General features: G+C 39.9%; 1 long non-coding RNA gene across 1 annotated transcript in view; it reads left to right on the top strand.

Annotated features, from left to right (window-relative positions):
- The first annotated feature begins 3,445 nt into the window (after positions 1-3,445).
- LOC140483064 (uncharacterized) overlaps positions 3,446-14,264 on the top strand; it is a 147,598-nt gene continuing 136,779 nt past the window's right edge. The window contains exon 1 of the long non-coding RNA XR_011961876.1: positions 3,446-3,714. This is a non-coding gene — a long non-coding RNA (uncharacterized lncRNA). The remainder of the gene's footprint in view (positions 3,715-14,264) is intronic.

Below are 14,264 nucleotides of genomic sequence, written 5' to 3'. Positions count from 1 at the left end.
GTGCAAGGAGCCAATGACTGCACACAAGGCACTCTATAGGAGCAACATGTACATTCTGAGATTAACTATACCTGAAACCAATATGTCACTTTCATGCCATTATATGCAACATATTATTTGGATCAATCTCTCTCTCCACCACTAACGCTCAGTAGCAGCAGTGTATGCCATCTATAAGGTGCACTATAGAAATTCACTATGGCTCCTTAGATAGCACATTCAAACACATGATCACTAATATTTAGAAAGACAAGGGTATCAGATACATGAGAATATCACTGTCAGCCACCCACCATCCTTACTCGGAAATATATGATTGTTCCTTCACTGTCACTGGGTCAAGATCCTGGAACTCCCTTTCACCAGTTCTGTGCATGTCTCTACAGCAAAGATACTGCAGTGGTTCAAGAAGACAGCTTATCACCAGCTTCTCACAGGCAACTGGGAATGGGCAATAACTGCTGGCCTGCCCATGAATAAATAAACAAGTGATGTGGTTGTCACATGAATAGCTGGTGGTGTGAGCAAACTGTAAGACGTACAGAAGGGCTCAGTGTGTGGAAGTGAGATAATGTGAGTACAAGTCATGATTGATAGAGGTTGTTGGATATTGAGCGATGGAGTTGTGGTGTATACTGTATTGGATACTGAGCTGTGTGTGAGATTACTAGTGCAGTGATGGGATTGAGCTCTTAAGGAAGAATTTGCTGACTACATCCATTCAGACAAGGTCATTGAACTTGCATCCAGGGCTCAGGATTGTCTGCTGAATTTTACTTCTAAGATTATCTACTTTCCCTCTGTGGTTTCTCTGTAGATAGAAAATCTCTCTCTTCCTACTGAGGTGATCAGTGGGCTGCCAGACGAACGTGAAGCATGCTGTCATCTTTGTGCTCAGATTTCCTTCTGAACATGATGCTGGCACCTGTTCCAGCCAGAGTACACCTCCCTTTTCACAATTACAAGAGGTCTTTTAATAGTGGAGGCTGCTCCAAAATAGCACTGGCCTCACCTAAACTTAGACCTAGTCAGGTATCCAGCGACTCAATAATACATTTAGTACTGACAGTCATGAAAATTATCAGGAGTCACACTGGGTATTAGCACAATAGATACATGGACAATAGATACAGGAGCAGGCCATTCGGGCCTTTGAGCCTGCTCCACCATTCAATACGATCATGGCTGATCATTCAACTCAGTAGAAGAAAGTGAGGACTGCGGATGCTGGAGATCAGAGTTGAGAGTGTATGCTGGAAAAGCACAGCAGGTCAGGCAGCATCCAAGGAGTAGGCAAATTGACTTTTAGGGCATAAACCTTCCATTAGAAATCTTCCTGCTGAAAGGTTTATGACTGAAATGTTGATTCCTCTGTCAAAGAGTCCTGGAGTCATAGAGATGTACAGCATGGAAACAGACCCTTTGGTCCAACCCATCCATGCCGACCAGATATCCCAACCCAATCTAGTCCCACCTGCCAGCACCCAGCTTATATCCCTCAAAACCATTCCTATTCATATACCCATCCAAATGCCTCTTAAATGTTGCAATTGTACCAGCCTTCAACACTTCCTCTGACAGCTCAATCCATATACGTACCATCCTCTACATGAAAAAGTAGCCAATTAGGTCTCTTTTATATCTTTGCCCTCTCACCCTAAACCTATGCCCTCTAGTTCTGGACTCTCCGACCCCAGGAAAAGACTTTGTCTATTTATCCTATCCATGCCCCTCATAATTTTGTAAACCTCTATAAGGTAACCCATCAGCCATTGACGTTCCAGGGAAAACAGCCCCAGCCTGTTCAGCCTCTCCCTATAGCTCAAATCCTCCAACCCTGGCAACATCCTTGTAAATCCTTTCTGAACCCTTTCAAGTTTCACAACGTCTTTCCGATGGGAAGGAGAACAAAATTGCATGCAATATGCCAACAGTGGCCTAACCAATGTCCTGTACAGCCGCAACATGATCTCCCAACTCCTGTACTCAATACTCTGATCAATAAAGGAAAGCATATCAAACGCCTTCTTCACTATCCTATTTACCTGCAACTCCACTTTCAAGGAGCTATGAACCTGCACTCCAAGGTCTCTTTGTTCAGCAACACTCCCTAGGACCTTACCATTAAGTGTGTAAATCCTGCTAAAATTTGCTTTCTCAAAATGCAGCACCTCGCATTTATCTGAATTAAACTCCATCTACCACTTCCCAGCCCATTGGCCCATCTGGTCCAGCTCCTGTTGTAATCTGAGGTAACCCTCTTGGCTGTCCAGTACACCTCCAATCTGCTCCTCAGATGCTGCCTGACCGGCTGTGCTTTTCCAGCATACACTCTCGACATTCAACTCAGTACCCTGTTACCCTTTCTCCCGATACTCTTTGATCCCTGTAGCCTATATCTAACTCCTTCTTAAAAACTTCAATATTTTGGCCTCAACCGCTTCCTGTGGCAGATAATTCCACAAGTTCATTGCTTTGATTTGGAAGTATATTGCCATTCCTTCAGTGTTGCTGGGTCAAAATCCTAGAATTTCCTCACTAATGGTATTGTGGGTTAAGCTGCGGTGGTTCAAGAAGGCAACTGACCCACCACCATCTCAAGGTCAACTAGGGATGGGCAATAAATGCTGTCCAGACAATCATGCCCACGTCACAAATTAATAAATAATGTCTACCCATTTGCCTTCTTGACTGCCTGTTGCATGTTCACTTATATGTCTCCTGCATCTCTTTTTGTGGTGGAGCTTAGCTCCCTCTGTCTCTTCAGTCAATTGTGGCCTTTTCCCTAACAATTGTTATCCTTGGCAGTCATCATGCTTCACGTGCCCCGAGCAAGAATTTATGAAATGGCCTACTCTGGCAGATTAATAAATTGGCATTGATGCACTTTTCAGCAGTGTAGCATGAGAAATAAATAGAATAATATTAAGATACATAGTTTTATCAATTTCCAAGCAGCTGCTGGGATATTAAATTAAATTAGAACTAGTTAATAAACATCTGATTGTTCAGTGTCTTTTCTTTCTCTTTGCCTCTGTGCAAGTGGCTGGTGCCTACTTGGCAACTGTTCACATTGGCATCATTAAAATCAGGAGCCTATTGTGTGTAAAACTGCAAGTGCAGTCCTGCATCTCAGTCGATTCTGATGCATCCTGAAAGCAACATGGTGGTGAAGCTGAATAACTTATCCCAAAAGGTGTCGTGTCAATGATAATCGATTATCTATCTCCATAGAACGGGAAGTAATCCTCTTCCCAGTGTATCCCTGGAAAAGCTCTCCACCAGTGGGAATGCATAAAAGAACCATCCTGACACAAAGCTCTCTCTATTTCCATTATTGCACTCCCCTTCTGCTGACTTCAAAGCCCTCACTACAGAGCTGCAAAGCATCACCTCCTTTTTCTCACGAGCAAGGAATTTTGAATTTACTCTGTGGATGTGCAGGAATGTTATAAGACAGTCTCAGCTCATGGAGATGTCACCGATTTAAAAATAACACTGTTCAACAGCTGTGGGCTTTTTTTTTTCCCAGGCTGTGCAAATGCCACGATTCAGAATGCACAAAATGCTGCTGTAAATCTGCCATAATCAAAGATTTCACCACAGTAAAGCTGCCGTTATTGGCTGCTGCATGTGATGGAAGCAGTAGGTGTTCTGTTTATCTCCAAACGGTGGACGATGATTATGTCGAGAGAAGTAATTTTTGTGTGCATGGTAAGTCATAAAGCAAAAATTCATGTTAATTCTACACTTTAGAATCATTGAGTTATTACAATATGGAAAAAGGTCTTTCAGTCCATTGTGTCTACAAAGTCGTCAAGTGTCTGAAATGTCGAAGACTAGGGGGCTTGCTTGGAAGGTGAGGGGGTGAAAATCAAAGGAGGTGAGGGACATGTTGTTTATACAGTGTGGTAGGTGTCTTGAATGTGCTGTCAGTGTGGTGGTGGAGGCAGATGCAATAGGGGCATTTAAGGGACTTGTAGAAATGCACATGAATATGCCAGGAATGATGAGATATGGACCAAGGGCAGGCAGAAGGGATTAGTTTAATCTGCGTCATGTCGTGCACAACATTGTGGGCTGAAGGATCATTCCTATGCTGTATTGTTCTATATTCTATCTATCTGTTCTAATCCCATTTACGACCACTTAGCCCTTAGCCTTGTCTGCTATGGCATTTCAAGTGCTCATCTAAATATTTCTTAAATGTCTTGATGGTTCTTGCCTCTTGCATTTTAGGTATGAATTTAAGACATCCATTGCCCTCTGGGTGAAAGAAAAATCATCAAATTCCCTTTAAACCTCCTGCTCATGACCTTAAAACTGTGCACCTGGTTAATGACCCCTCTACTAAGGGAAAACGTTTCTCACTATCTTTCATGTCTATGCCCCTCAGAGCTGCTTTTTTTACCTCAGTCAGGTCTCCCCTCACCATTGTTTGCTCTAAGGAAAATAATCCCAGCCTATCTAGTTTCTCTTCGTAGCTGAATCATTCAACTTAGGCAACATCCTGGTTTATCTCTTCTGCGCCCGCTCTAGTGCAATCATGTCATTCCAATATTGAGGAAATTAGAACTACATATTGTAATCCAACTGTAGTCTAACTAACATCATCTTCACATCCATTAGAACCTCTTTACTCTTGTATTCTGTGCCTGATTAATAAAGGCAAGTATCCAAAATGCCTTAATTACCTTAGTTACCTGTCCTTCTGCCTTCAAGGATTTATGAATATATACAAAGATCCCTCTGACTTTTAATAATTCCTAGAGTCCTACCATTCAACACATTAAATATGTATTCCATTGCCTTATTAGTGCTCCCAAAATGTATTACTTCACACTTTTCAACTTAGGTAAAAATATTTCCATAGCGGTGGTGGGTACTATCCAAACCACATAACTCACTCTTCCAGACTTCAGTGTCCTTTCCTTTCCAACACACGGTAACAGAGCCTGTGCTCTATTCTGAGAGACATATTTAAACTACATAACCAGTCTATAAACTGCCATATGGACAGATCTTTGGCCTTTGTCTCTTTGCATGAATTGTCATTATTCTGTACTGCTGCAAAAGGAAGTATATGATGAAAATCAACCTCAATGCAAATAGCTCTCTCTTGATCTTTTATGTATCGGCTATTCATCTCCATGAAAACCGATGGTCAGACTGATATTTCTTAGAATTTAATAACGTATTAACACCAACTAAACTGTATCTGTTGATACCCAAAAGCATGGGTAGTATAAGCGATAATTATCAACCAAAAGTTTAGAGAGCGATTAAAGCTAGCAAACACAAACAAATGAAGAGATTTGAATGAATCATAAAACGGACATAAGGGGCAACTTTTTCACACAAAGGATGGTGCATGTATGGAATGAGCTGCCAGAGGAAGTGGTGGAGGCTAGTACAATTCCAGCTAGATGGGTATATGAATGGGAAGGGTTTAGAGGGATATCAGCCAAGTGCTGGCAAATGGGCATAGATTGGGTTAGGATATCTGGTCGGCATGGATGACTTGGATGAAAGGATCTGTTTATGTGCTGTACATCTCTATGACTTTATGAATGTATAGATGGATGGATGTAAAAAAGCAGTAAGCAAAATATTTGTTTTGTAATTCTAAAAAAAAGTTTTTAATTGTGCAAATGTATGCACATGTCCAGAATGAAAAAATTTAAAGGTGAATACGAGCTGTCAAATATTATCGGAGGATTGTTGGTGTTAGCAAACACTTTGAACCAATTAATCCTTTTCTGAAGTGCTCCTCACCTTACAATTGTTTTCAAAAGGACATTGCAAAGAACAAAGTGTAGGCTTAACCCAACAAATGGATCATCAGAATGCTAATGATATGACTATAATATATAACGGGAAAAGGTAAATAAAGCTTGTTTTGTTCGTTTAATATTTATGTATATATAAGTTTAATAGAAGTTAAATATATAAAAATGTAGATGATGTCTCTCAGATATTTATTTTCTTATTTTTTGACAACAGTTCCAACTTCTATAAATAAATGGAGTTTACCTGCTTCTTTATAGCTTGCTGACCTGCCTTGCCCCTCCCTCACCTGACTCCCCCTTTCCCCAGAGCTCTAAATACTTATTTAGCTCTAGTTTCTTTCCAAACACCACTGAGCCCATTTCATTCAAAAAACACATTGACGCCCTCTTTCTCCATTTGTAATAAACTGCCAAACAAAACAAGCGACTGTGGATGTTGGAGATCTGAGATGAACAAAAACAGAAATTGCTGGAGAAACCCAGCTGAACTGCAGCATGTGTGAAGAAGGTACAGAGTTTATGTTTTGAGTCCAGTGACCATCGTTAAAACTGACTGCAGCTGGGAAATGATGGTATTTCTGCTGATGATGAGGGGTCAAAATGTTGGTGGGATGGGGAGGGAAGAAGTGAGCTGATAACATCAAACGAGCTGAATAGTGAAATGGAATGGGGTGGGGTGCAGAACAGTGTGTGGTAGTTTTGATTAAGTGAGAAATCAAGAGTGTACATTGGGTGGCACATGGTACTGTGTGCTGATCTCAGGACATGGTGAGAACAGTTGTCTAAGGAGACCTCTGCATCGTAGAGACATCTGTGATCATGGTAGATTCAAAACGTGAAAGATGAAATTACAGATGGAATCCGTGTAAGGTGTGTCTGAACCAGTGGCAGTCACTGAGGAATGAGATGTGGCTGTGGAAGCGTGTTTCAGCAAATACCTTGTCAAAAATGGGGAGCAAAAACAAAAGTAATGATAGTTAACAAGAAGAAAGATTAAAACGGAAATCCTGCCAGAGAAAGGAGCAGAACTTCTTCAAGGTGGCCATATCAGGAAGAGATGTGGCAGTGAATTACACAATAACATAGAACAAAGAACTGCAGATTCTGGAGATCTGAAACAAAATCAGAAACTACTGGAGCTCAGCAGGTCTGGCAGCAGCTGTGAAGAGAAAACAATGTTCATGTTTTGAGTCCAGCAACCTTTCTTCTGAACTGATAGCAGTCAGGAGTTTTTTTTTAATATTAACTCATGGGTCGTGGGCATGGCTGGTTGGCCAACATTTATTGCCTGTCCCTAGTTGTTCTTGAGAAGGTGTGTTGAGCTGACTTCTTGAACCATTCCATTGCACCTGCTGTGGGTTGACCCACAGGGCCGACAGGGAGGGAATTCCATGACACTGAAGGCACAGTGACATATTTCCAAGTCAGGATGTTGAGTGGCTTGGAGGGGAACTTGCAGTTGGTGACGTTCCCATCTATCTGCAATTGTTGTTCTTCAAAATGGGAGTGGTTGTGGGTTTGGAAGGTATTGTCTTTGACTAATTTCTGCATCTTGTCGATAGCACACTCTGCTGTTACCGAGTGTTGGGAATGAAGGGAGTGAATGATTGCGAATGTGGTCCCAATTAAGCAGGCTGCTTTCTTTCTGAATGGTGTCAAGCTTCTTGAGTGTTGTTGGAGCTGCACTCATCCAGGCAAGTGGGGTGTATTTCATCACACTCCTGACTTGTGCTTTGTGTATGGTGACTAGGTTTTGATGTTATTTATGTTGATAATGGGGACTGCTAGTGGATTTGGAGGATTATGAAAGAGGAACAAGCGAGTGGATGATGTCAAATGAGCCAAAGGATGAAATGGAACTTGAAGCGCAGGGCAGCTCTGAGCTAATGTGAGGGGGTGCTGATTGAGAGAAAGGATGAGGGTGTGTTTGTAGCATCATATGTCACTGAATGTGAATCTCAGAATGCAGCGAGAACAACTGTCTGAGTAGTGCTGTACATCATGGAGATACCTGTGATCCTGGATGGGTTTAAAACATTCAACTTTCCTACCTGGCCCCATTTTTACTCATACAATACGTGGTCACCTTTTCTCAAGTACTGTCTTTATCTCTTTCTAAATAATCATTATCAACCATACGCAAATGATGTCTGTGATACTTGTGTCTTTGCAAATTTCCAGATAATTTCCAAACTCTGCTCTTTCATGTCTTTTTCAAATTGTTACCTTGCAAATTTATTGCTATGTTTCAAACTGTTTCCTGGTTTAATAACATCAGTCAGATTTCTGTTTTACTTTGCCAACTCTTGTTAGGCCAATTCAGGGAGGTAAGGTTACATGACATTTGTTACATTAAGAAATATTTTAAATTACTTAATAGATTGACATCTCTCTTTGGTGAGTGTGTTAGTGAATATTGTTGCCATTTTATTAGGGATTGCAAAGATTAAAGAAGGAATCTAAAAACACAGCAATTAACCAAAAGAACAATGCCATCAGATTACATGGTTTTAAACAAAAGCAGTGACATCTTATTGTATATCAAAAATAATTAAATGAGTTAAACACTACTAACTTAACATTACAAGTTGTAAATAATACACTACAAACTCACTCCTGTATTTCACTTTCCCTCATGAGTTTCCTTATCTTATGATACTTAGAAGGATTATTCACTTTTTCTAGTATCAACACAAAAAGTGTAAGAGCACAAGATGTAGGAGCAGAAGTAGACTATTCAGCCTGTAGAGACTGCTCTGCCATTAAGTGAGATCATGGCTAAGTATGTCACAGCCTTTCGTGATTTACTTGGATTCTTTTCAATATTCTACCTATCCCTCTGAGGTCATACACTGTGGAGGTCCTTTATTAACTGTTCGCCTGTGTGAACTTTCACCTTTTCCTTTATCAATCTGACAATGGTGGATGGATGCCTGAGCTGATTATTACTCTTGCTGGCAGGTATCCAATTGTCTCCCCATAACTTCCCAAACTGACTTTGTTAACGGTTTTCTGTCATAAGGCACTGGTGGAACTCAACTAAAGCAGAATTTTCAGCTGCCTTTCCCTAACAAAACTAAAGTGAACCACATTCTCTTGGCAAGCAAGCACAGGTAAATCAATAAAGACCCCCCTAATCAAAGCTCCACTCTCAATCAGTGACATTCACGGCCTGTTCCCAAATAGAAACCCAAATTAACAGTCTTAACATTCGAATGTTTTCCTTAAATTGTTTTTGTAGCATTCATTTACTTTACTATGAGAAAACATAGAAAATAACACAAAAGGATATCCTATTCCCAGGTGCATGGCAACACTGGAATCTCTCAGACATTCAAACCTATTATCCACACTTTTTTAATGTCCTTTAATCTGAAAAATATATGGATACTTCAAGACCTTTCTTTGATCTGGATTCCACATGGTCTATTTAAATCTTATGAGAACAACTGTTGACATCTCATCTCAGTTAGACTTAGAGAACAGCCATCCATTGTGATTTGCTTTCGTACTTACAGTCATAGAGTCATAGAGAGCATGGAAACAGACCCGTTGGTCCAACTCGTCCATGCCGACCAGATGTCACAACCTAATCTAGTTCCACTTGTCAGCACTTTGCCTATATTCCTCTAAACCCTTCCTATTCATATACTCATCCAAATGCCTTTTGACTGTTGCAATTGTATCAGCATCCACCACTTCCTCTGGCAGCTCATTCCACACACGCACCACCCTCTGCCTGTAAATGTTGCCCCTTAGGTCCCTTTTATATCTTTCCCCTCTCACTCTAAACCTATGCCCTCTAGTTCTGAACTCCCCCACCCCAGGGAAAAGGCTTTGTCTATTTATCCTATCTATGCCCCTCATTATTTTATAAACCTCTATAAGGTCATCCCTCAGCCTCTGACACTCCAGGAAAAATAGCCCCTGTCTGTCAGCCTCTCCCTGTAGCTCACATCCTCCAACCCTGGCAACGTCCTTGTAAATCTTTTCTGAATCCTGTCAAGTTTTACAACATCCTTCTTATAGGAAGGAGACCAGAATTGCACACAATATTCCAAAAAAGGCCTAAACAATGTCCTGTACAGCTGCAACATGAACTCCCAACTCTTATATATTCAATGCTCTGACCAATTAATGAAAGCATACCAAATCCCTCCTTCACTATCCTATCTATCTGCAAATCTATTTGCAAGGAGCTATGAACCTGCACTTCATGGTCTCTTTGTTCAGCAACTCTCCCGAGGACCTTACCGCTCAGTATATGAGTCCTGCTAAGATTTGATTTCCCAAAATGCAGCACCTTGCAGTTATCTAAGTTAAACTCCATCAGCCCATTAGCCCATCTGATCAAGATCCTGTTGTAATCTGAGGTATCTTTTTTCGCTGTCCACCACATCTCCAATTTTAGTGTCATCTGCAAACTTACTAACTATACCTCTTATGAGCGTATCCAAATTATTTAAATAAATGACAAAAAGTAGAGGACCCAGCAATGATCCTTGTGGCACTCCACTGGTCACAGGCCTCCAGTCTGAAAAACAACCCTCCACCAACACTCTCTGTCTTCTACCTTCAAGCTAGTTCTATATCCAAATGGTTAGTTCTCCCTGTGTTCTATGAGATGTAACCTCACTAACCAATGTCTCTTGGGGAACCTTGTCAATCTCTCTGATCTTACTAACTAAGATTATCTTTTAAATGGTAGATAGACTCAATTAGTTTATCAATCTTTCAGGTTTTTTGCCCATTTCTCTTACATTTAATACTTAATTCCTAATTTAGAAGTTACATTCCAAAAACATGGCAATTATAACTGTAGACATTTTCATTTTAATCACCATCCTCTTCAACCTGACATGTTCAAACACACAATTCTCACTCTGTACAATTGTCCTTGTTTGGCTTCCATTTTACCTCTTAACCTGAATGAAAGAATTCCCAGTGATGCTTTCTCTTCCTCATTTCTCAATCCAATAAATTCATACTTTGCTCATGGTCTAACATTGCCCCTTTCCTCTTTCTTATCTTGATGCTGCTCCCTAGGTTTAGCATGCATAGACATGGAATAGCAAACACATCTGCACAGATTGAAGAGATTAAACAAGATCGGCACTGAATCTAATTTATAATGATTCAAGAGGGATTGATCCCAATAAGACCAATAGTTCTCACACTGAGTCTGAAGACACTGAAATAAATTTATCCAAGTCATATCCACATTTTAGTCTGGCCAACAACCTTTGGTCATATCTGCTTTTCTTTAAGGCACAAAATCTTAACAATGAGTCACAAAAGTTAATAAATTTGGAACCAATCACCTCATAACAAAGTTTGTAATAAATTCAGCCAAATTTCTTAAGAATAAGTAGGAAAGAGGTTAAAGACAGCACCTAAAATACTTGCCTGAAGTCTGGAGAATGTTAAAATTTAGACAGCAAGATTTGTTTTTGACAATGTTGAATTACGGCTTTTGTGGGATGACAGAAATAGATTCAACTTCTTTCAAGAACACTGGGCTGTCCTGCTGGAGCTTAAACAACAATTGCTCAGAAGTGAGCAGCAGGCAGACACAAAAGAATGTTGGATCAGCCATTATTTGTGTATTCTCTGGTCAGTTCCCTCTCTCCGGAGTGTATACTGTGTCAGATGTTGAGGAATTGCAGACAGCCGAACAAGTCAGCAAAGTGGAGGTCAATGTAAATACCAGGTAGATAAGCACCACCTAAATCCTGGACAGAATCATGATTTACTAGAAAGGCTGGAGTGATTCTTTTTTCATGTGCCAAAATGAAAGATGCTACAATCTGTGTGATCAAGAATAAGAACGCCATTAGCTCTTCAAGTCTTGTGTGAATGCTCAAACTAAAATATTGCCTGCAATGCAGTTTTCAAAGTTCCATTTACAAAATGTATTCTTTCGAAGGTTAATGCAAGTCCAGTAGAAGCAAGTCTTGTCAACTGAGGTAGAGAGTTAACGAAACACTTATGTTGGAACTAGTTTAAGCATGTTAATTAGAAAACTCTAGTGGCAAAATTAGTGAAGATTTATCCTCATCTTCAGGGACTGATGTAACTTTCTAATGCAATATTAAAACAATGGCATGTCCAGCTCAGAGTTTAGTTAAAACATGTAACTGTACAATTGAGTCCTAAGTTTTTAACAATGATGTGATTAAGAACATTTGAGGAACAACAAACCAGTCACAGAACAAATAAGGTTATAATCGTAGAATGCTGTGACATGATTAATAGATTTTTAAAAATTCTAAATGTGTTTTTCTCAGAATAGGAGGTTTTCCCTTCACCCAAGTCTATGCCCTAATCTTTTATTTGCTTTATGTCAACATTTTCAAAATAATTTTATCGTTGTTTCCTGAATGGGGAGAGTGATGGTAAAAAAATTATTTCATGGATTGATTACTTGAATAGCCAGAAGACTTCAATGCTGTTCTAGGCTTTTAATGTCCAATGAAGACCACTGCAATCACTTGCCATATCATGACACAGTGAATAGAGGTGAAATCCTTACCAGAACGATCTCTGTGAAACGTCATGGGCGATGCTAAGTGACTTTGCTTCAGTACTAACCAAACATTCAACCCATTATCTCAAGAATGAATCCATATTGCTAGTACCACATAGCCAGTTGCCAGTCTGGATCAGTCCCTAATCCAACAGCCTACAGTCAAATCATGACCCTACAGCAGCTCAAGGCTGTACACCACATCCATGTAAAGTTTCAACAGTAAGAGATCAGCTTTTTCAATCACCAGGCTGTAACTGTTAGGATTAGCATCAAAACTGATCTAGTTCTCTGATGTCCCTGATGGAAAGAATTTGATTGTTTTTATCCAGTCAGACTGACATGTGTCTTCAGACCAGCAGTATTGTGGTTGACTCTTAACTGTCCTCTGAAGTGGCCAAGCAAACCATTCAGTTTGTATCAAAATACTAAGTGAAGGGCTGATATCCGAAACGTCGATTTTCCTGCTCTTTGGATGCTGCCTGACCTGCTGTGCTTTTCCAGCACCACATTCTCAATGCTAAGAGAAAGACTAAAGCCACTAAACTCTTTAACAAAAAAACATAAGAATAAAATCAATGAGAATACTTGTCGTCCACCTTGTCACAAGATCACATCCAGCCCTGCAAAGTTATCTTCACCATCACGATGGAGATTTGTGACAGAATTGGGAGATCTATCTCATACTAATTCAACAACAGCCTTATATAGTCATGCTCCCACGATATATGTTCCAACCAGTGACATAGATCACTATTTCTGAGTGTGCCCTGTCCCTCCGGCCTGTCAGATTCCCCAGAGGTGACCGTAAATGACAAACAATTGGGAGGGAGTGGTCTTAGGAGTCCACAATATTGACTCCAGACACTATGAATTCTCATGGCATCAGGTCAAATTTGGGCAAGGAAACATCCAGCTGATTACCACCCTCCCTCAGCTGGTTAACTAGTAAACCATTATGTTGATTGCCATTGACCAGAAACTGATCTAAACCAGCCACATAAATACTGCAGCTCCAAAAGCAGGTCAGAGGTCAGGTGTTCTCTGGCAAGTAACCTAACTCCTGAATTTTATTTGTTCACTCTCCTGAAGTTTGGACACCTATCCAATTGCCTTTTAAAATAATATATGGACTCTGCTTTAACAACAAGCTATGGTGAGAACATCATATTCTAACACAAGCTTAAAAAGATAATTTACTAAATGTTGATTCTTATGGTTATCTTAAAGTATGTACCTTCTTTATCATCATTCACTGAGCATAATGTTTCATAATTTTGAAAGGTCTGCAGATCATCCTTCAACTTTCTTCTTTCTGGATTTTTAGAGATAACTTTACAAGTTTTTCTTGATAATCATAATGGACAACTCTATAAGTTTGTCAGGGTCTGCTCATGGCCACTCTTAGAATTCTTCCCAACTTGCTTCCTGACCAGAGAACATTTTTTGGTTATTTTCTTTGAGTCTTTCTTTTCAAATTTTATTTTTTAGCTTTTATTCTTTTGTTCAGCAGTCATCGTTAACTTCCAATGATATTGTACATCTCAAGCTGAATGAATTTACTTTAGGCCATTTCTCAATACATAACAGTCCCAAAATTGCACACTATGCTCTGCACATTAATGCCATACATTTTAATTTCTTCAGGTTTTACTGTTTGTCTACTTTTGCTTTTTCCAATATTGTTTTCTTGTGTTTTATAAATGTGTCCTGCATAACTGATTTCAATTTTTCAAACTCCATTTATTTTTCCATTCAAGCTGCTTCCTGGCTTTGCTCTTTTTCCTGCTATCTTGATTTGAAACCTTCCCCACAGTTCTAAGCTAACCTCTGTGCATAGATATTGGCCTGAGTTCTGTCCAGATGTAGCCTAATCATTGGTATGATTCACTCCAGTGTCAGAGTTGTTCTCATCGAACAGGAAATGAGTGATTTCAGATATGTTCTTC

The sequence above is a fragment of the Chiloscyllium punctatum genome, chromosome 11 (assembly GCF_047496795.1).
Source record: "Chiloscyllium punctatum isolate Juve2018m chromosome 11, sChiPun1.3, whole genome shotgun sequence".
Taxonomy (NCBI): domain Eukaryota; kingdom Metazoa; phylum Chordata; class Chondrichthyes; order Orectolobiformes; family Hemiscylliidae; genus Chiloscyllium; species Chiloscyllium punctatum.
The sequence above is the reverse complement of the archived record's forward strand: the minus strand, read 5'-3'. Positions and strand labels throughout refer to the sequence as shown.